The 24,819-nt window shown below is 38.2% G+C and overlaps 1 long non-coding RNA gene across 3 annotated transcripts in view; it reads right to left on the reverse strand.

Annotated features, from left to right (window-relative positions):
• Window positions 1-24,819, reverse strand: part of LOC309492886 — a 132,117-nt gene that overhangs the window by 20,604 nt on the left and 86,694 nt on the right. For all 3 annotated transcript variants that reach the window (XR_014203744.1, XR_014203745.1, XR_014203746.1), the window contains one exon: window positions 19,521-19,747. This is a non-coding gene — a long non-coding RNA (uncharacterized lncRNA). The remainder of the gene's footprint in view (window positions 1-19,520; window positions 19,748-24,819) is intronic.

Here is a 24,819-nt window from a genome sequence, read left to right on the forward strand (position 1 = left end):
GTGACAGCGACCCGGCCGACAGTCAGGAAAAAAGGCAGTAAGGCACCAAAACCATTCTGACGACAGTCAGGGAAAAAAGGCACTAAAACCATTCAGACGAAAACAAAACGATAAATCATGTTAGTTTGCTGTTAACATAAGTAAAAACATTTGTTTTACATAAAATAGAAATAACATACTAACCTTTTGGTGAGTTACATGATCTTTTGTCCGTGCATTAACTGCCACTTCAACCCGTCAAAAAAGAAAGAAAAAAACACTTGAAAAGAAATTTCTCTTGCCATTGGTCAGTTTTTCGCGGGCAAGTTCACTTCTGTAAATTGATTTACAGTAGGGAAGAATTACAGTAGTGACCATATATTTTCCCATAATCCTTTGCTGTTTACAGTAACATACTGTATACATATCTTACAGTATCTTACTGTACATATTACAGAAACCCGTTACAGTGTACATATTCCTGTGATTTTTCTGTCTTTATGGACTCTTTGGATTAGTAATGTGCTTAGTCTCTTGTTCGGTCAACTTACCTGGATACTTACCTGTTCCTGTTATTGTGTTCCGTTTCCTGTAGATCTGGGTGTGTGGACTTACCTGGATACTTACCTGTTCCTGTTATTTAGTTTATGTTCTGGACTCTCTGCATCCGTGTGTGTGGACTTACCATCTCAAGGATATATTATTCAGATAAGTGACTCTGTTTGTTCCTCTGAGCATAAGCTCGGAAGCCTTATGTTTTTATTTACCTCTTTGATTGAAAGACTGTCTTATTTAACCTTGAGTTGTTTATATATCCAACGTTTCTGAAACAAGTATTGATTATGATGAAACTGTGACTATCCTACCTGAATACTCACCTTTGTTGCTCCTCCACTTCCTGTTCAATAAAACTCCCGTGCCCAGGACCTAATATACTCCTGTGTGCGTAATATGTCGTTACAGCAGCATTATAATATAAAAAAATAAAAAAATAAACATGGATAATAATTTTTATTTGAGATTTGCAAAAGATTACATTTCACAGTATTAAATTGTTAGTGTTTTTAAAGATGGACTTTAAGTAAGTGTTAACTGACAGCAAAGGTAATATAAATGTAAAAGGGGAAGTGACCATGTACACACTACTTTTTTTTTTTTTTAAGTAAGACACAATTTAATACTAATAATTTATAGGAAATAAAAGGATGCATTCAATTGATCAAAAGTGAGCGTAAATACATTTAAAAAGTTTTTTAAAAATCTATTTAAAATAAATGCTGTTCTTTTTAACTTTCTTAAAAAATATATATCACAGTTTTCACATACACACACACACACATATATAAAAATAAATAAACATAATAATAATAATAATAACATAATTATATATATAAATCAGGGCTCGACATTAAAGGGGTGGTTGATTATGATTTCACTTTTCTAACTTTAGTTAGTGTGTAATGTTGCTGTTTGAGCATAAACAACATCTGCAAAGTTCAAAGCAAAGGGAGAAATTTCCTTTTAAAGAAATCGTTTTTTAAGGACTACAACAAACGGCTGGTAGGGACTACACAACATTCCTCCCAGGTTAGTGACATCACCAATCCTAGAATTTACATAAACCTCGCCCCGGGAACGCGATTTATAGATTATCATGACAGAATATGCTAATCAATGACTAGAAGATTAACACCACATCAGCCATATAAATTCATCAACTAACCATTCAGAAATGTCCTGTTGCATTCTATGTTGTAACTTCTTCTTGATTCTCTCCATCATTGTCTGACTCCGGTTTGAACATAAAGGCCAAAAGGTTTTGAAATTTTTTGTGTGTGTATGTGCGAGGTACTCAGAGCTGCTAACACACACACATAGCTCTTGAAGCTCCGCCCTCTATGCCGGGAGCAGCAGCTCATTTGCATTTAAAGGAACAGACACAAAAACTGTGCGTTTTTGCTCACCCTCAAAAAGTGACAATTTTAACATGCTATATAAAAAATATCTGTGGTGTATTTTGAGCTAAAATTTCACATACACACTCTGGGGACATCAGAAACTTATTTTACATCTTGTGAAAAGGGCATTATACCACCCCTTTAAGCCTTTTCATGTGTTATTTCATGTGTAAATCTGTTATTCACTTGTCCGAGTAAAAAAGTTGCTTGTCTGGAGAAAAAAGAAATTGTGTTGTAAATATAATTTATTCGGAAACAATATTCTCATCAGTGTTCAATCAGCTTTGATATATTTAAATCTGCATATTGTCATTTCTACCAGAAAGACTCGGGAGAGTTATTTCAATAAACCATACATTTATTGACAGCTCAGCAAGCTGATAATCTACAAAGTCATTTGGCGTAGGCCCCGTCCGTAGTGCATAGTCCGAGAGTATCGGATCTGCAATTCCTGCCTAAAGATGAAGGCAGGGGCGCAGCCGACCCCCCTCCTGGGAGGTATGGACGGGACCATCCTGGTGGTGGTGGGGAGGATGGGGGTAATCGTCGCTTCAGTATCTGCGAACTCAAACATGTGTAAGTACCGTGCTTTTATACGATAAGCATAATAATATGATTGGATAGAAGTGAAGCAATAAGTGACATAATAATTGAGTCTTCCCAGCAGAACTTATGCTAAAGCTTTCATATCTGCACCTTTAAAGGGCATTTTTGTTATTTTTGAGGAAGTTATTTTTTGGAAAATTTGCATTTGGCAATATTGCTTTTAAATCTAATTTGGATGTTTTTGGATAAGATTTTTCTCTTTTTTGTAAAATTTTTCCATTAATGTTATATATTTGGGTTAGGATTTTTCAGGATTTTGCACGTTTCAATAATTATTCAGTTATACTTCAAACTTTTTGTATTCACTCTGCCTCTATTTTAAAATGGGCCACACATTTTTTTGGTGCCCATTACTGGGTTCCTATTACACCGGACAAGCGTTTATGTCGAGCCCTGTGTATATATATATATATATATATATATATATATAGAGAGAGAGAGAGAGAGAGAGAGAGAGAGAGAGAGAGAGAGAGAGAGAGAGAGAGAGAGAGAGAGAGTATTCTCACCACTTGATAACTTAAGGTTGAGCCACTGTAGTCACTTGGACTATTTTAACAATGTCTTTACTAACTTTTCTGGGATGGCAGATATCAATTACCTAGCAGCCTATGAAGGAGTGAGCCAGCTCTCAGATTTCATCAAAAATATCTTAATTTATGTTCCGAAGATGAACAAAAGTTTTACGGGGTTGGAACAACATGAGGGTGAGTAATTACTGACAGATTTTTCATTTTAGGGTGAACTAACCCTTTAAGAATCAAAGTGATTTTAAGTGCACAATGCAGTCTGAAGCTAAGAATCATGGGTAAATTAAATTCAGGCCCTGAGGATGAGGGAGAGATCTTTATTCTTTATTCTGTAATTATGCAATTATACTATTTCTCCGACCATCAGCGGCTACGTGCAGGGGCTGTTCCGGTCACCTAAAAAGATATAGCTCTAAACTGTTATATTAGAGCGCAACCCTCACTTCTCAGCGGTGGAGGACAGATACTTAAAAACGTGGACATCCAGATGTTCGCCATATATCCGCAATTTATTAAACAAAGCGTCCTTGCATGTGTTGTGTGCCGTGAATAAACCTCCACTTATTAGACCCCGTCTGTATGTGTGTGGGTGGGAGGTTTGATTATGATTATCATCACTCACCTTTCATCACACACCGCTCCTGAACAACAGAGCAACAGAGATGGACGTTCACCCATGCTCGCATCCGTCCATCAGAGCAGCAACCATATGAGCACACACACACACACACGCACACACACACGGCAGGTGCCCCCCTTATCAACTTGGCCTGTGCTTGGATTCCCTTTTTCTGTAAGTGCATACTCCCATGGTTAGCTAGAGAGCCCTTCTGTTCTCTTGCGTGCAGTTAAAAGCACAGGCTCTTGTTGTCTGGGGAGTAAATTTGCTCGGAGAATGGCGTGTGTGGCTAACAGGGGGAACATTTCGTGTTTTTAATGTGGTTTCCACTGGCATCAATCATTCCGTACAATTAGGCCAATTCCCACTCAATTTTCTATTTCTGAGGAGCACAGCCATGCTGACGGCACAGGTTGACGTCCCGCACCCTTGCTCACACACACCTATCTGCCTATACAAAGCGAACGGGGCAGGTGCTTGCACTGTTACACCGGAAAGACGGGAGGTGTTACCAATCTTATTTCTCTAATTTCTAATTTCTCATTAAAAGCGAGACAGACCTATGGCGCTCGCGCACAGTTCCTCCCGTGTTCTCTTAGACCTCAAGTGTCATTTGTTTTCCATGGCAACCAGATTAAATTAGGTGAGTGATTATAGCTTATTAACACCAAACGCTGTTAGTGTATTCTTACCATTTTGTATGTAAACACTTTCTGCCTGTAGCGCTCTTTATTGGAAATTGCTTTGTATAGACTCGGAAGCCCGGAGCTTGCTTATAATAAAAATATAATTACGATTTAGACAATAGCCACTCAGACGCACCACAGCCACCCCTCCTTCTTCTGACCATTCAGTGACTGCAAGTTACAAGGCGCAGCCAAACACGGTAATGAACAATGAAAGAGCAAGTCTCTCTCTCGCTGCCTAATTCGAACTAATAAAGCCACTAGAATTAACATTCACAATTGGCGTAATGAGGTGTGGGGGTTTGGTCTCTGCTACTTCATATTGACTACTCTTGCCCTCAGCCTCCTCTTTGCATTTAATGCAGCACTTCAGGCCCGAGCGACGCTTGTATTATTTGTGTATTTTGCGGAGCCACACGTGTAATTGGTATTAAAATGAAGCATTGCGTCAATATTCGCCGACATACGTGTTGCTTACAAGCACACACGGGCCTTTACCGCATCTCTCTCTCTTTATCACCCACAGATGCATCTATCTATTTAGACATTAGTTGACATGAACTTACAATGAAAAATACATCTATTATTCTAAGTTAATGTTTATTTCAACATTTACTAATACAGTATTAAAATCAAAAGTTGTATATGTTAATATTAATATTAAATGAAGCAGTAAATGAAGTTTACCGGCATACACGTACACAAGGGCCGTTACGTGTCTCTATCTTTGGTTTTGACAGTCCCAACTATACATTTGCTAATTTACATAATTTACATACACTTTACAATAAGGTTCAATTTGTTAACATTAACCACTTTAATTAACACAAACTAACATGAACTGCTGCATTTTTATTAATTAACATTAAAAAAGATTTATAAATACTGTAACACATGTATTGTTAGTTATTCAATAGATAATGGGACCTTATTGTAAAGTGTTTTAAATATAAATTTGTAAACACCACTGCTGTGTCACGGTGGTTCGGTATCGCCACACGGCGCCAGGATGGGTGCATGATGATGCGATGGAGAGGAGGAATAGAGACGAGGGGAGAGATTGAGCGGCAGCTTTAGGCCAGGGGGAAAGCGAGCAGGTGCAGGGAAGGAAAATTACTACTATAAACAAGGCTAGTCCTTGTAATTTATCATTAATCTGACTGTCTGCGCTCCCAGCTTTCAGCTTCTTTTGCATGCTGATATCCATGTCATATTTCTTATCGGAGATTTGTTTATGTTTTCATCCTTGTCCCCGTGAACATACCGCAGAGGCATCTGAGAGGGACGAGTGAGAGAGACTGTAAAGGCATTGAAAACACAGTCAAAACCCACACACACACGTTAATGATTTTGTTTCATCACATTCGTTTCAACTGCACACTGCACAATATCGGCTAATGCAAACAGCCGTAATATCATCTTATCAGCACCTGCCTAAAAGTGGCTTCATTTGCTTTAGTCATGGAAGTTTTATAGAGCCTAATGCTGTGAAATAAATCTATGTAACACCACTTTATTACATGTCAGGACTCACTTGTCTCTGCTGGCAAGTGTATTGTATTAAGCAATGATACTTATTAACTGGAAACAGACGGTGCTATTATGTCGTTTCACAAGTGTCTAATAACATCCCGTTGGGGACGGCTCACACAGTAAGAGTTTGTTTGGAAAGAGCTCGTCTATTGCTCTCATTGCAAAATAGATCGCGTTTGAGGGGGGGAGAAACTAAACCAATTTTATTCAGAAAAAAAAAAATGTTCAAAAAACAGATAGTGGTCTACTTTTGCTAATTGAAGAGAGGAAAACTTTCACAAAGAGCATTTTTAATGTTTATTTTTTCCTCTCTAATTTTATAGACGGATGAAACGGATATGACTTTTTTCCCTTTGCAAATTTGACTTTGTAATTCTCTGTCCTTGTTTATTTGCTGTAATTTACAAATGAAAAAAAGTGCAGAAGTTATTGATTCATGACCGTAATTGTTTAATTATTAATCAGTTTAGCGTTATATTAGCATTCGTAATATTGCAGATGCTCATGCTGAGAGGTTGGGAAGCTATAATGCAGGTTGTGGTTTGCTGCTCTGTGACATCTGAGATCACCACAGAATCTGTCACGCACACATGCGCGCGCACACACACACACGCGCTCCCACTCTCCATGTAGTAATTTATTACCCCTTTCACACTCTTCAGTCAATACTATAGTGGGCAGGCAGTGGTTCAATACTCTGATTATTTGATCAAATTCACACTTTGCTGATGTATGGTTTAACCCACAACACGATGCATTCACTAATAACCACAGAAGTCTCTGTGCACCGTACAACACAAATGCATGTATATCTGTTTTTCCCCATCCACTCACACTGAATTGCATCTGATGCTCCTGTGTGTGCTAACACTGCTACTGAGTCGAGACGCCAGTGATCTGCTGTGAGGGGACATCTACTGGCCCAAATACAAAGTCACACGCCCCTTTTTTCTCCATTTCTCACTCTTGTTCTCAGAAGCCCTCTGATCTGTAAGCCAAACTGAATTCTCTTTCCTCCTTTGCTAATGCCAGGTACTATTTATCACAAAAATGTGTCTCCGCAAAATGGATATAAATCATAATTTTTCTATTCTCCTGCTATATGCAAACTAACAAATGCCAGCTGAACGTTGTCTTTGCCCAATCTGGCAGTTGACTCTTGAATAATAAGCCTTGCCTTAAAAATGCTACTGACTAATATAACCTTAGCAACTGCTGTTTGTATGCTATTTTTTCAGGCAAGCTTTTGCTCTTTTTAATATGTCTGTGAGGATTAGTTGGATAGTTTTAAATGCAAATGTCTGGGAAATTATCCAAAAATATGTTAAAATGTTGTTTACGGGTCACTTGCCTGCTGTGGATTAAACTGTCACTCTTCATTTCCCCCCAAAAAACATGTATCGTTAAAAAATATATATATTTTCTCTAATAATGTTACTTCACTTAATTTACATGCTGATTCATGACAAAACTTTTTGAAGCACAATTGTGAATGCGCTGTAGAAATGTTAAGAACAGTTCTGTTGACTATCAGTTATAATCACTTTCAAATGAGGCTACGAGAAACATGCGTCTCGATTCTGATGTGCAGTCTCCAGATTCTACATAATATTACTGCATAATTTACCAATCTGTTTAAAGAAAATGATAAAGTGATAAAATGCTTTGGAATGTTACAATATCATTCCAGCCGACAAAAGAATAACACTCAATCAATGTTTACCACTAAATGAGCAAATTTTACTACAACCAATGTTTTACTGCACACACCTCCAGATCATTCCTAAAGGATGTTCTGTAAAGCTTGTCTGAGTTAGAAACAGTAACCAAGCGAACTTCCCAAAGCACTTCCCCTCGGGGGAATCCCTGCCGCCATTTTGAAGTGCATTCCACTTCGTGAAGTGGACGAGGGAAGTTTATATGGACAGACCCTCGCTCCCTCGATTTTGACAGAGGGAGCGAGTCTACTTCATATGTACACTTCAGGCTGCTCCATATACCACAATGCAACATGATTGTGACGTCAACGCATTTGCGTTAATTAATGTATTCCACCACAAACAACTCTATGATATAATAATATCATAATTTTTTTATATTTTATTAAACAACTCAAACACACACATATACATATAGAATGCTGCATTAAACAATTTCATAAGGAAACAAATAAATAATAAATCAACCCCCATAGTGGATTCTAAGTGACCAAGGGTTCCAATTCAGCCTATTGCAAAGGTTCTGCCAGTAGTGGGCAATCATGCAACGTAAGCAATGACGTACATCCGAGTGAACAAAACGGAGGGAAGTTAGCGAGTGAAGGGCATGACAATTTTGGACTGGAACGCAGCCTAAGAGGGGCGGAAGAGTCTATTCGCACTTGCTCCATACTTGCATCTCATCCATGACTGCTTGCTCACATGGAAATTAGGGATCTCTTTAAAAGAAGATTACGTACTATAGATAACTACCATTAAAATATTTAGGGTCAATATAATAAATTAATACTTTTATTCAGCACATAAAATTGATCAAAATTGACAGTAGAGACTTTTTGTGTATTAGCCAAAAAAAAAAAATATATATATATATAATTTCAATTAAATGCTATTCTTTTGAACTTTCTATATTTTAATAATCCTGAAAAAAAATAGTGTCACAATGGATAATAATAAGAAACAATTATTGCATACCAAATCAGCATATTGAAATTATATATATATAATATATATATATTTTTTTTTTTAAATTATTATTATAATAATGTCAAAATATTATTGTTTTTACTGTATTTCTAATCAAATAAATGCGGTGAGCATAAGATTTTTTTTAATTTTTTTTTATTCTTATCGACGCCAAGCGGCAGAGTATGAACAACCGGATGGATTTGGCCACATCGATCACTATCTATCTGGAATAGTTGACCAATGCAAATAGTTGAAATTGCAACATAAACATGTTGAAAAAAGCAAATCCTAGCTAATTTCCCTCGTCCCATATTCCCTCTCAGGCCCGATTCACTCCATCGTTCTCCATACTTCTTCTTCCCCTTCAGTCTGTGTGAAGGACAGGATTGATTAGCATGCCGCATATTCATTTGCATACTTTTGCACACAGATCACTCCGAATGAACGGCAGCGTTGTTTTCTCGCTTTTTCACTCTCCAAAGGTGGGGGAGGAGAGGGTGGAGGGCGGAGAGGTGCTGGTGGTAGAGGTGGAGGGGGGCTCGTCTTTTCAAGGAACACCCCCAGAATTAATGTTCCACACCTGTGCACAGTGCGGCAGTCTTTATCAACCATCACAGGTGCGCCACATTAATTGTGGGAGAGACCATTTTGCTTTCCACAGGGGTGTCCCATTTGGCAGTCAGCATGTGCTCCCAAACCTGAGATAGTTAATGTGCTTTACAGAGTGTTCATTTTCATCTGATATCAATTTTTCTTTTCTCTTCTCTCCCAGGACTGCACATAGTGCACAATGCATAATATATAAATAGCCTCCCTATTTCAAAGTAGTGATTAGTGTAATGCTTGTTTGGCATATTTTCCAGAGTGTGTGTGTGTGTGTGCTGTCATATTATGAAGTTTTAGTACTTCTAGTAATGTGATCTCGAAAGTTTCCAGAACCACAGACCTTCTCTCTCTCTCTCTCTCTCTCTCTTTCTAACTCTCTGTAAGCATCTACATATATACATATGGGGGCGTGCGTAGTTGTGCAATGAGTCTCTTGATGCTTCCTGTAAGAGAGTGGAGGACTGCACACCTGCAGGCCTAAAGGCCAAACGCAGCAGAGTGCCCCCCGGTGACAAAGATTACCACAACCTCAGAGTCAGACCTCCAACATCCGTCCTGAGACTTCCTCTCCTCCGCACATTGAATGCAACAATATTGTGAGTCGCACAGCCACAGGACAATGGCCACAGAAATAATAATAATCAAAAAAGAAAAATAACGGTCATTGAGTGCACTGATTAAAGATTCCCTGAAGATTTAGGAGATTTTTTTTCTTTGTTTTTTTCTTTTCTTTTCGGGTTGTCCAATAATGAGCAGTAAAAGGTCAGTGGACCATTGCTGCTCATTCACTCGTGGCTTATTCTTCCTTCTTATGCGTGATTACCCGCCAAATGGTTAAAGGTAAAAAGAGTAAAAACAATGGGCTCATGTCACACTCTTCAAACACAGAGACCTGAGTGTTATTTATGCAGTATTATATTAATGACACAAGCTGACTGAATAAATGTTCGCTTTTTTTTAATAAATGCGGTGCTGTGTCTGGAGAGACTGGGAGGGATGAAAAAGCAGAAGCATGAAAGCAGAAAAACAACATAATATTTTTCCCTCCCTCCATCAGCCATTTTGAACTCGGCAATTGACCTTCCGTGGCATCATTTACAATGACTCATATCAAAGCCCCAAAATGTTAAAGCTATAGCGTCGACACAGGCGTAGAAGCACGCACACACACACACACACACACAGTAGTGGGATAATAGCTTTAACTACGCTAAATTGTCTCCTTCATTTGGATGGCTATGGCGACCTACAGTCTCCCTGGCTCACCCTTTGACAAAGGGGGTCATCGCTATGCAGGGGAAAATGAAACCCACTAGATATTGTTTGATTGGATTTTCCTTTCGCAGGTTTTGAGATCATTACAGAAATTCATTTGAAGTGTGGCAGAAAATGAAACTCGCCTGTTTAATTATTTTCTTTTTCAACTAGCATTTTTGCCCTTTCTCTGTGAGTTTTTTTTTTTTTTTTTTTTTACGGTTGAAATATTAAAGAGCCAACACTATCCTTAAAATGCATCTTCGATGGGCTCACATACCCCCCATTGTCTGAGGGAATGAAACATATTTAATGACTGTGCCATCCTGCTCTTAAAGTTATATTTTCTCCCTCTCCACCCCTCCTCTCGTTCACTTTCACAGTCTATCTTTCTCTCGCTCACAGAGAGAGATAGAGCGACAGAGGGAGAGAGAGACTTTCAAACCAAATGTGCTCATTCCAACATTTCAATAAATTGAGAGGAAAAGCATTAAAGTTAATCAGACCAACCACATTGTGGTTAAGACACGTTGGCTGGATTATGGATTACTATTAGCTGGATGAAAACCGATTCTTTCATTTAAATTCTGGGTTCCTCATCCCGCTAAAATTAAAAAGGAACTAATACTTCTTGGAAAGAGTTCTTTATTCTTCTTGCAAGCCCTTACTTCCTTTTTAATCTGACATGGAGACAGACTATATATATGAAGAACACCCAGCGCGAGGCATGTGTGTAAAAGATGACCTTTAATAAAGATTACAAGGGCAGTCGCCACAAAACACTGCTAGCCTTCAATGGTTCTGTAATATCTAAAGAAAATAAAGCAGCTATTGCACAACACTTGTAAATGATACAAGTCACTGACGTATTCCACATGTATCCCTCTCATACTGCCTGCAATAAACATCTGCTAACCATTACTCTGTCATTAATCCTGACTTTACTTTGCATATTATTGTGTTTGGTAATAACAACAACAACAACAACAACTAAACACTATTCAATTATTTGCTAATATTATTATTAAGAAATATCATTATTCAAAATTGGTAATATTTTTAATCATTGCATACACTATGAAGAACTGATGAAGTACATAACTTATGAAATTAGTCTATGTTTCAAAAGCAAACAGTGAATGAAACCTGGCAGAGGCAACATTAACTAAAATATTAGGGATGCAGTGATATAAAAAATATAAAAAATCTGTCCGGTAATAATTCTTATGTTATGGCTACAACTGATAAATGGTCAGTATTAGAATTCTATACTATTTCTTCTATATAAATTAGGAAGAAAACACTAAAAAGAAACATTAATTATTTTCAAAAGCTACAAGTATATTAAGGCATCACAAAATTATAATGCACTGTATAAATATTTAAAAGTGTACAATAAAAGTGTTATTTTATTAATAGTGTTTTAAAAGAATGTTGAGTGATAGATGACAACAAATGTAAAACATAAACATGAATGCATGAATATCCAATATCAACCAATATATATCTGAAAATCAACTGATGTGGTAATATTTTGTCCATTCCTAAACTAAATTTATGACATATCACCTAGATCTCTGAAACTAGCTCTGTTTCAAAACCTCTGCCTGTATAGGCACAATCAAACGTAACCTTACAGTTTGCGCCTATGCTGCTTTAAAATGCTGCCCTTGTAGGCCTCACTAAGTTCTAGAACAGAGCATCTATTGTTTTCATATCTTGCTAAAACTGAGCAGTCTAAGGCTGACAGATGTGTTTTGCCATGCAAGAGTGGTACATTTCAAAGAAATAGTCAACATAGCCGAAGAAAGGACATTTATGCCCAAAATTGTTCTGTTAATGTCCAGCAGGTTAGCCTGAATCTTTGAAAGTGTATATATGTGTGCGTATGTAAGACAGTGTTTTAGAATTGTATGCTGCTCCAGAGCAGCTGTGTGTGTGTGTGTGTGTGTGTGTGTGTGTGTGTGTGTGTGTGTGTGTGTGTGTGTGTGTGTGTGTGTGTGTGTGTGTGTGTGTGTGTGTGTGTGTGTGTGTGTGTGTGTGTGTGTGTGTGTGTGTGTGTGTGTGTGTGTGTGTATGTGTGTGTGTGTGTGTGTGTGTGTGTGGCTGCTGCTGTCAGCACTGGATGGTGTATGCCAGCCTTGACTAGACTCTGGCTCCAGTATATCACAGGCAGCAGGCAGCCCACTGCAGATACAGCCAAACCGTTTCATTGTCAATAAACCTGTGTCTCCATTAGAGCAGCAACCTCTCAGTCCTCACCCACACACCTACACACAGACGTCAAGACCAGCAACCAGTGAATAACTACATTTGTCATGAAGCTATGCACTCTATGAATACATAACACATACATAGGTGAATGTTATGAAGATGTGTCTAAGTTGCATTTTAACCCAAAAATTAAAACAAAAGCATAAAAGCAAAGAAAGTATTCTATTAGGACCATTGCATTGTGTATTCGTTTTACAACCCACTTCTCATTATTGTAATGCAAACGTTTTATTCTCACTAACTGTAACATATAAAAGATTAATACATACATTTTACATTTGTTGTACTACCTCTCATTAATTTTCATAAAAAAAAAAAGCAAAACAGTTTAATTAATACAGACAGACTGATCAATGAAAATCACTTAAAAATAAGAAAGACAATACAGATGCATTACAGTAATGAAAATTTAGAAATACGTGCTTAATTGGGTAACACTTTACTTCGATAGTTCACTTAAGACATTTTACTAACTATAAGTAACTTTGCAACTACATGTCAACTACCAGTCATTAGAGTACAAGTAGACTGTCTGCTTAATACCTGCCAACACGTTATTTTGATGGTCCCACAACAGACATTCCACTGACTATAAGTAACTTTTCAACTACATGTCAACTTATTCTACTAACTGAACCCCTAACCCTAACCTAACAGTCATTATAACAGGTAATACTTTATTTTACAGTGTCCTTGTTACATATGTTACATGTACTTACCATAGTAATAACAGTAAAATATGCATAATAACATGCAACTAAACATCAACCAAATCCTAATTCTATACCCTAACCATAGAGTAAGTACATGTTGTTAATTAAAATTACCCAGTACTTAAATATATAATTACACTGTAACAATGACACCTTAAAATAAAGTGTAACCTACTACAGTCTAATGAGAGTTAATTGACATGTATATGTAAAGTGACACATAATTAGTAGAATGTCTAATGTGGACCATAAGTGTAACCCTTCATTGTCTTGAAAATAAATAGTCAGAATGGGAAAATATGTTAAAAAAATTTTTTTTTAAAAATATACATATCTATATATAATTAAAATGTTTTGATTAGTTTTACATAGGCATATATTGATTTTCAAGTTCACGTCTGAAATACATTCATCGCATTCATTTTTTCAACTACTCTTGCATTGAAAAAATAACCTTTAAACCTAACACAATCCCTATGATGACTTTACAGGTGGGGGGACAGGCTTCATGGGGCATCTAAAATGCTCTTACTCTTTGTGGGCAAGGTCAGCCCTCTCTAATGTGTTCACCTCCACCCCTTACTCATTACCCTCAATACCAGTTGATGGATCTGCTGAAGTAGAAAAAATGAGAAGCATCACTAACATTTATCTCCACTTGCTCCCACCCCGGCTTAAATCAACCCATCAGCCTGTCCCAGAACACTTAGTGCTAAGGCACATATCACCGGTTCCTGCCGCACATTGGCTTCCTCTGTTAGCAGCCTAATCTGTCCAGCAGGACCGTATTGAATGTTGTATCAAGATCCCCAGGATATATATCACAGCGTGCACAAACACACTTTGGAGTGGGCATATACAATATTTAGACATTTCACCTTGCTGGCACTCTTGAATACCCATACACACATGCACACCCCCTTTCCAAGGTATGCAGTAAATTATTCAAGTGGCACAGCATTTGATTCAGCAGACCTCCCATGCATTGAGACAAAGCCAAAGCACCACATATAAATATATATACACAAACCACCCCCACCCCCTCACTTTTTTAGACATTTCATTATGTTATATGACTTTAGGCCCAGTGGCTGGAAAATGACAATTATTTTGCTCCAGCAGCTTGCTATTAAGAGACTCGCAGAATACGTTGAGTGCGTGTGAAGGAGCCGCAGTGGTGCACACAGAGAAAATTACTCACAGAAACACACACAGGGTCTCTATCCGTCATAGACTCACACACACACTTAAACGCAGAGTGATGCAACAAGCATGCTGGACTATGGCCGGGGCACGTGACGGATGGTCCTTTGGAGAGAGTTCAGAAAAATATCAGTCAAAGCAAACTAATGCCTTTTAAATGTACCCAGCTACCTTTAGCAGGCCAGCTTAGTGAATTAAAGGAATATCTAATGACAGTTTGTTTGGCCCACTCATAAATTCCACATAAATATATATGAGGAAGAGAGAAACATACAACAGGCTAATAGAAACGAATGAACTAGTCAACCATAAATTTGCTATGCGAGATACGGTTTTTCTGATTGGAAAGGGCATCCGCTATCTGCAATATTGATAATACTTTTCAAATTTCATCTGCTTTTGTTTGCATTCTGGGCTGCCTGTTTAAACACACTGGGAATTATAATGAAGCCAAACATTATCTCGCAGTTGTTCAAGGCTGAACATATAACTTTATCGTAGAAATGATTCCCAGTCTTTGGCTGGGCTGTATCTTTTCCATTAAAGCCTGGCTATCAGCCGGTGACAGTGAAGCAGCCAGTCAGCGCTGGCTGGTCCACATGTGCCGGCCAAGTGGCGTGAAGGTTCCCGCTTCCGTTTCACTCAGCTATTTCATGTATGCCTATGTGTGTTAGTGTGTGAAAGAGGGAGCAAGAGATAAAAATGGTTAGTGGGGTCTTTTATTAACTTTTGTGCATTTTCATTTTCAAAGTATGGAATTGAATGGAATGGGAGCAGCAAGTGTAGTCATGGACCATCATTACCGTCAATCATTGGTAAATTATGCACCATGCCAGTGGAGTCAATACCTCAGAACACATACAGAACAAGATGAAGACTATTGGGCCTTCATGGGGTGCCTTTTTCCCTTGGTGCACGCTAGTACACTGCTTAGCTTTTGGGCTAGCCTAATTGTTGAGATCTTGAGATTTTGTCAAACAAACTTTATTACATACCTACTTTTGATGATCCATAAATATTATCTATGAAAACGGAAATACCATTTACAATAAATTAGAATCAGGCATAATATCTATATTATTTCTATCATGTAATATACTGTATATACAGTATAGAGTGCTGCTGGAACGAGTCCTAAACCCCGGAAACGAGATATCATATTTGAACTTCTAGTTCCATCGTTCAGAATTCAATTATTATGTCTTTTTTGGGGTTAAATGTCTGAAATATAGTCTGTGGTTTACACAAGCTCAAAATATTTTTACAACATAAAACAGATCAGTAATATCCTGTAATTTATTTCAAGCTTTACCATGCCTTAAAAGAGTGGGTCAATTGGACGGAGGTTGCCTAGGACATTAAACATCATCACGTTGAAGAGGAAAACTCAACTACTCATTAGTCTGCTTTTACAGCCTTGTTGAGTTTATACTCATGCTCTTCCAAACTACTCTAACTCAAACTTTCCAACTTGTAGATTTGAAATAAAGATTGAAAGAGTTGCCGGATCCTTAGTTGTCTTTCTTGCTCTCTCTCTAGAAAACATCATGTATCACTCTAGTAATCACTGTTTTAATGATATCCACATTCCTGCAACTAGTAATATGTATTATAAGTAGGTTGTGTTCTCTTGTAATGCATAATCTTTTAAACAACCCAATAAATTAATTGAACATCTTACTTTTCAGGATTTAAGACAGGTTGGAGGTTGGAGGCTAACTTTAAGAAGTTATTCACGATTATTTTTAAGAACCTTCTTTTCAGGAATATGAATACTTATTAAATGTGTTCTTAAAAACAATCTTAAGAAAATATTTTGGGAATACAAAATATTATTATCTTATCTTAAGTTAGAAAATAAGAAGAAAACAGCAGTTAAGAAGAATTTTATTCTTAAGAATGTTTTGTGATTCCAGGTAATGCTAACATCTGGGTTGGCAGAAACTGGATTTATTTATAAAAAGGTTTATAAAGGTTATAAAAAGCTTCCACTCAAAGATGGCTCCAAAGACTAGTGTCTAGCGGCGGGGCAGTGATTAGGCCCAGAGTACAAGGCAAACTTATCTACAGAAACAAGAAGTCCCTAAATACACATCCAAAAACTAACACTAAAGCTAAAAATTAGTATGACTTCAGAGGAATTTCTTCCCCAAATATCACTGATGAAACTAGCAGTCCACTCATCCATAACAGCAAACTAATTTCATCATACATGAACACATTCACTCACTCCAAGCTCTTTACTACTGTTCTGTCTCTATGAAGTGCAGACAGAGACCTTTCAGCTCCTTCTCCATCCTCCTAGTGAGAAATGAGTGGTTTCGCCTTCACTCCAAACATATCAAAGGAAGAGCTTTCCAAAAGACATACAGCTGTTCTGGCAGTTACAGACAGAGAGAGAAATAAATGAAATGCCCACCATGGACACAGACATGAGGCTCACATCACATCACTGTGAGCCTGTTAGATCAGTCTCCGCCACAAGCCCCCTAGAGATTGGGTTATCGAGCACTGTCAGTGCCTAAGTGGATGCTGCGCAGCCCTGGGCGGTAGAAGACTCTTAGCCTGCATGCATGGCTTTTAAGGGAGCATGAGAACCGGCCGTGCCTCGGCGACTGGGAGATCTGGGATAGCGGGCTTATAGTGAGCAGAAATCACACCACTGATATTGTGCCGAATGGCACGTCGTGAATACCCACAATGCCAGTAGTATTATGAGGGCTCTTCACAGCTTGAAAGTGGCATTGGCACCCGGTGTGCTATTCAGGTAACACTGAACGGTGGGTAACACTTTACAGCTGTACGCAATAAATGTATCCAAAATGATCGCCTGGAAGTCACGGCAATATTAAGAAAGTTTGAAAAGAGGCGCAGATGGGAGGGACTTAGGCAACTCTATCCGTGGACCTGATTCATTACAGCATTTAATGCATGTAAAACCCTTTATGAAAGCAAACAGAAAGTAAGTGATTACATTAGGCTGTTGACATGCTGCAGTCACGCACCAAGTAAATGGCACAAACAAAACAAGTGTGCTTGCAAAGACTCTGTAGACTTTAGCCCCTCCTCACAATGTTCCAAAATGTACAGATAGGCTGATATTCCAGACATTCGGAAGCAGGCTTTGTTGAGGTTAAGGGCAAACACATGTGGCTCAAACTTTGGATATGTTTCAGTGCCGTCTTTTGATTCCAGCATCTTTATCCCAATCCTGGCAAACAGGAAGGAGTCTGTGTCCAGAAGACAGCCAGGACTCTTTCTGTTTACCCATGACTCTCACAAGAGTCCTTCTGCTACCATCATCATCTCAAACAGCTGGGGCTTCATATAATACACCATAATACTAGTCTGTGTGTGTGTGCGTCTGTGCTCACGCATATTTAAAGTAGATTTGAAGGGTAAATTGCTTAATGATTTCTGGGAAAACTATAAATTGGGGTACCAAATAAGCACCATTACTACAATTTGATTACCATGCAATTGAATTAGAGGGTAATCACCATTTCTATATATCATTATATTGAAACGCAATACAGGATTAGTTTATGCTGTTGGCTATTGGGAGAAGATATGACCATCTAAATAAAAGGTGGAAGTGTAAATCTACAGCTTTCAGCTCATTATAGAGCAAAACATTTTCTTGCTTTTCCTGAAAACTGCGACACAAGAGAGAGAGGCTGAAAAGCTCAGTTTGAGGGCAGAAAAGTATTGAAACAATGCTTCATCAGACAAACACTGAATCTCTGTGATTGGTGCTCGCACCTGTTCAAGCGCTACCCAGGGTACCCTTTAACATCAGCCTGAAACATATTTGTACCTCATCTGCCACTAAAAGGGTGCATGTTAGTAAATGTAGGTGTGCTACAGTGATAACAATTATATTAATAATAACAAATCAATAAATCAACTATTATTATTAATCAATTACTAACTAAAATTAATTATAAAATAGAAATTATGATGATTATTAACGTAAAAATAAATAAAATTACTACTACTACTACTACTAATAATAATAATATAAACAATAATAATCAAATTATGCCATACAAGTTAATATGGGAAAAAACAATTCTGATGTTGATAAAGGGACACTTGAGCCTCACTGATGGGGCTATAAGGGCACATAAAAAACGTTTGGAAACACTGTATTAGGGTACTCAGTGTCATGCTGTTGTACCCCTAAAGTGTTGATCTAACAGTAGCCCCTTTCACACAGAGGGTTGATCCCAGAAAATTGCCAGAAAATTGCTAGAGTGCCTTATGCGTGAACGCAAACACGTCCCGAGATTGATGCCGGGATGGGGACCAAGTAACATTGTCGGGATCAGTCCCGGAACATGCCCTGTGTGACCAAAAGGCAGGACCAATGCCATAAGGGGTGCATCGCAGTGATGACGCTGAAGCTGTGACCGTTCGCCAGCTTAGCGATGCTCTAGTTTATGATCGAATCAGAAAAAATGCACGAGCGTGGATTCTCGAGAGAGAACTCGCAGATCATAAGCATACTTAAGATGCTGTAGAGACATTACACGTCATATCGATGACACGCGTCTTCACGGGATCTTTATGGGATGTATGTGAACGCACGCACAGATTCCAGAAAATCACTGGCAGAGTGGCAGTGTGAATGAACCAGAATCAAACAAATCCCGGGACAAATTATCAATGTAATTTCTGGAATCTCTGTGTGAAAGGGGCTAGTGTAGATGTCTAGAAACATGTAGTCTCTATAAGCAGCTGCACAGCAGTCAGCACCTGTAAGGGACCTGCATTAACAGAGCTTGAAAGGACTAAAAGTAGCAAGATTATCAGATTATAATCAATCTTAAAGATACATTGTGGTACTACTACTTCATTCATGTTGCCACTCACCACCCATACTGTACTTGCTCACGCAAGAGTAACTTCCCTTTTCTTTTTCTGCAATGCCCCATGGGATACGTCAGCTATCAGAGATTGTGATGTCCTTGACAATCGTCCAGATGTCTTTGTGCTGTGATGATGGAGGATGAAGACTTGAGTCTCTCATGCTGATGGGTATCAGGCAGGCCTCTGAAGAGTCTGTGCTGTCAAGTGGTGGCTGAATGAAGAGGTGAGTGCTGGGAGCAGAGGAGAGACACGAGGCTCCATTAGTGCAATAGTCTAGCTTGTCATCTCCAAGCTGTCCATATTTTAATATATTTAACATTAATATCCACATATTTACAACAATACTTCAGCTAAATATGCATGTTTATAAAGTTTTATCCAATGATACGAATGTAATAGATGAACCACTTTTTGTTTTGACTGAATACATTGAGTGAACCAATGTTCTTGAAATGCCCTGAATCCCGCCAGCACTCTTCGCATGTGCTGGTTTACTTAAGCACACAGGACCAATCAAGCCACTGATTACTCAAATGGGCTAATTAAGGCTCATTAGACTCTAAGTCCTGACACCTGCATGCAGTACACTCTGCATGCGGACAGGGCCACCGCTTCGCTCCCACAGCACGCGGCTCTGCTAGCTGTCAACACTGGCCCCAACTGTCCCAGTCATCGGTCTGCATTTGTTCCCTGCCCTTCTCACTCTCCCATAAGGAGCTCTCCAATTATGTGTGCAGACTGGGGACTTGTGGAGTGCCCCACTGAAACAGAAAGTGCACTGCTAAACAGGCTTTAGTGGAGACAGATTTCTGAAGCTAACAGCAGGATTGGAGACAAAGCTAAAGAATAGTGGTGGGAATTGTGAAGATTTTAAGACAGATTCCATTGATGATTCTTGTAGTACTTTTAAAGGATAAATTCAATTACTTTTTACATCTTTTTTTAGAAGCAACAAATTAAATAGGCGTATCTATATATTAAGCAACAACACAAAAATTAAAAGTGGTAACATTTCTTTTATGAATTAATATTTATAAAGTACTACTGACAAAATGCATGTGTATCTTGAACAATACATTGTTATGTGCACAATCAGACAGTAAGTACACTGAACAATCAGTTTGTTTGATTCAATAAAAGGAACTCGTAAGATTAATTTGTTTAATAATTGGATTACATTATGCTGTATGTTTTTAATTCACTAAAAACAAATGGTAAATGGACTGCATTTATATAGCGCTTTCATAGACCTATGGCCACCAAAGCGCTTTACATAGCCTCACATTCACCCATCCATACACCGACGGCGGTGTCAGCCATGCAAGGCGCCATCCAGCTCGTCGGGAGCAGTGGGGTTAGGTGTCTTGCTCATGGACACCTCGACACTTGGTCAGGTGGAACCGGGGATTGAACCACCAACCTTTCGGTTTGTAGACAACCTACATGAACCACTGAGCCACTGCCGCCCCTAGACAACCAGTTCATAAAAGTCATTTGCTTGGGAATTGCTTTTTGATTCAGTAAAAACAAGTATTGTTCATGCTGTATATTCAGTAGCAGTGTCGTGAAAATAGGGTCTTGAACTTTTATTGATTCCTCAGTTCAGTGCCTGATTACAGTACCTACACAATCACGTTATGATACATGATAGTTTAGGTTATAAACTACACATTTGCAATTTCCCTACATGTATTCACAACAATATTTAATGTAATTACATAAGTGCTAAATATCTAAATAGTTATTAAAAGAACAATGTAATTTTCAAAATTAATTTATTATTTATTAACATTTTATCAAGTGAAAGAAATTACATTATATCCAATTTGTTTTATTATGCACTATACATTAAGCAATTAAATACATATTTTAAATTAATGTAATTTGTGTGTACTTAGTATTAACTGAAAGTTGATGGAGACTCAATTTCTCAACAGTAATTCCTCAATAGTATTGCTGGAGTCTGCATCAGCTGAAGAATGTACGTGAGAACCTTTAACAAACCATTTGGTTATGGTATTTGGTCACACTTTATATTAGGTGTCTAACTACTATGTAATTACATTAAAAATATATGATTGTTTCATTGTTAGATACAATGTACTTATTGTGTTCATGTTGGATTGCAAAAAACTTTTGCTGCTATTGAGGTTGGATATGGCTAAGGTTAGGAACAGTGTTTGGTGGTATGGGGTAGATTTATTTGGGTTAAGGTATAAGTTAGTTAACTACATTAGTTAACAAACTAATAATGAACTGCACTTCTACAGCATTTATTCATCTTTGTTAATGTTAATTTCAACATTTACTAATACATTATTAAAATCAAGAGTTGTATTTCTTGACATTTGTTAATACACTGTGAACTAACACGAACAAACTATGAACAGCTGTATTTTTATTAACTAACGTCAACAAAGATTAACAAATACAGTAACAAATGTATTGCTCATGGTTAGTTCATGTTAGTTAAAAACTTAACTAATGTTAACAAATGTACGGAGCCCCTAAAGGGACCTTTGCAAAAATAAAAATGTGCCTAATCACGAGAAAGTTTCTCAATACGTTTCTTTATTGTAAAGTGTTACCGCATTTTTTTATGTGCTTTTTAATGGAACTTGGTGCACATTTTCAAACGTGAATTTATTTGTGTCTTCTTGGTTCCCAGCTGTACTTAAGAACATGTCTGACCTGTCTGTCACATTGATATATTTCATGCTGTGCCTGACTAAGTCATGATGTGCTTCATGACTTAAAGAACCTTGTCTTGGTGTTCACACGTAATGTTTTCTGCATAAGACATGTAGGCCAACTGAAAGAAATATTTCACTAAATGTCAAAGGACTTTTAATGAGTGTCTGCTAAAGTTTGACCTTACAAAACTGGTTGAAACAGTAATGTGAACAAGAAGCATACACATTTCAAGTAGATCTGTTTCAAATATGTATGGCTCCTAATACAAAAACTTTATAAGAGAACTTAAATGGCCTCTTGTCCCTGGAAAATCCAGTCCATTCCAACCTGCGTCCACTGGCATGCACACAAACACAGGCTCGATTTTCGAAAAAATATTTTTTCAACAGTGCAAAAACAAATAAAATATGATATCTAAACCTTCAGCAATAAGGACAAACCTCGGAAAATGTTTATGAAAAATAATCACCAGGACAGCACACGCATGTGGTGTTTACACTGACGCCAGTGTCGCAGCTATCCCACATCTCCGACAAACACTGGGGAGGGGGAGGGCGGCAAAACAGGAAATATCTTTTGCATATTATTTTAAGTAACTGTTCAAATTTCATTTCAGAATGGTAATCCACAAAACAAATATGTAGAGGCATATTTTAAAAAGGGAGGCTCTGCTTCAATTTCCTATTGTGGTGCAGAATGTGTGTTTACTCTTTGTGTCTGTTTGAATTGATTTGCACAGCTCGGCAGACAGCGGCTGAATGCTGCGACCAAGAATCCATCATCTCATGTGATCTGATAGTTCTGCAGTATTAGATTGATTTTCCTCTCTCCTCTCATCTTTCCCTGTCTCTCGCTCTCTTTGTCTGCTTTCCTTCCATTGGCGACGTTAACAAACATGCCAAGTTACCTGTCTCCCCATCTGCTAAGATAGAAACACAGTCCCTTCTGTCATGAACAACAGATTAAGATGTGAGAATAAAGGCTAAATCGCTCACGTTTGTGGGTTAATCCTTGATGCCAAACTTTACAGAGTGCAGATTTTTTACTCGCAGAACCTAAATGATCATCTTGGATTTATGTATTCATATTCCTGCTGGATTTGGCCTTGAACTGCTGTGAGAATAGGCTTAACTTTACAGAGCCATCTTAAGACTCTCGTCAACTCCTCAGAGCCATCGTGTGATCTCCATCTCTCTTTTTTCGCTCGAGCGAAGTTTAAAAACACCCGTCACAGATTCGAAGCAGGGACTCAGCAGTAGCCGGGCAAGCGATCACCTCTCTGGCATAACTATAGGGAGTGGAAATGGAAAAGAGGAGATTTTTAAAAGCTCAAAGATCCTCTCATAGCTCTTCTTTAACCGTCAGCGAAGGCAGCAGAGACTGTGCGCAGGTATAAGCCCCACTCCCGCGTACCTGAGACTTCTATTTTAAGCCCTCCCTTCCGTACGGCATGTCAGACGAGCCCAAAATCCCTGCTAATACTAGTTACCTCTGAAACATAGATCTTACTGTTTGGCTTTTAGCTTTGACAAGTTATTTCCTACTCCCTTTGAAATAAAAAAGTGGAGTGTTCTGACACCGACTTTACGTTTTTGAGCTCATTAAAGCTGGGATCTGCCTCAATGCTACCTGGATTTTTTTACAGGCGCGATAAGCCAAATTAATATGAACTCGTCAGGGCCACTTAAAATGCTTCTTGTTATCCAAAGCCCTGAGCTCCTGCAACTTATCACACAGCCACTGATATCCTTTAAACTAGCAAGGTGCAGTCCTTTAATTAAAACTAGTAACATTCCCTTGGAAGAGGAGGAAAGGAAATGTAGAGGGGTGGACTCCATAATTTATCACAGGCTAGAGTTAAAAGGAAATGATTTCGCGAACTAAAGCAACGGCTTATACCTCTTAAACTGACACGCGGCGAGCTTCTGCGTTCAAACGGGCCGGCAAAGAAACAAAGTCCCCGAGGATGTACATCATACGCTAAGCTGTGAAATACTACGTGTAGTATGTTCTCCGACGCAACCCTTAAAACTGGCACCAAATGAAAATGGATGTGTGCTCTTCCTTTGTGCTATCGAGCCGAGAGATATATCTTTATAATATCCACCATATTTTACTGATAATAAAAAGCAAAGCGCCACATTGCCACCAGAACACTTAGCTAACGTAGAGGGGAGAGGCAGCCATAGAAAACAATGTAAATCAATCTGAGTAATATTGCTTTAAACTTAATGCAATATACTCACTGCAAGTATAGCCGTCCTAATGTGCATTTACATACTGGAGACACAGGCGTATACAGCATATGAGTACATATCCCAAGACATACAGACATCCATAAACACACACAGTTGCAGGGACACACACTCGTACGCACTAGAAGTCTATTGAGTATTTTTTTCTTCTTTGCCAAGGCGCTCTGAGGATAATACAATTCTTTTTCTCTCTCTCTCTCTCGCTCTCTCTACTTTCTTTACAATACATCATTCAGTTCTGCCTTATGCCTGCATGAAATTCATTTTCTAATGGAAATATTTGTTTTGTAAATCAAATATGTATTATGCACAGAATGCAAAGCACAAATTAAATTATGTTAATGAAATGAAAG

Source organism: Leuciscus leuciscus (assembly GCF_965113295.1).
Source record: "Leuciscus leuciscus genome assembly, chromosome: 2".
Classification (NCBI taxonomy): domain Eukaryota; kingdom Metazoa; phylum Chordata; class Actinopteri; order Cypriniformes; family Leuciscidae; genus Leuciscus; species Leuciscus leuciscus.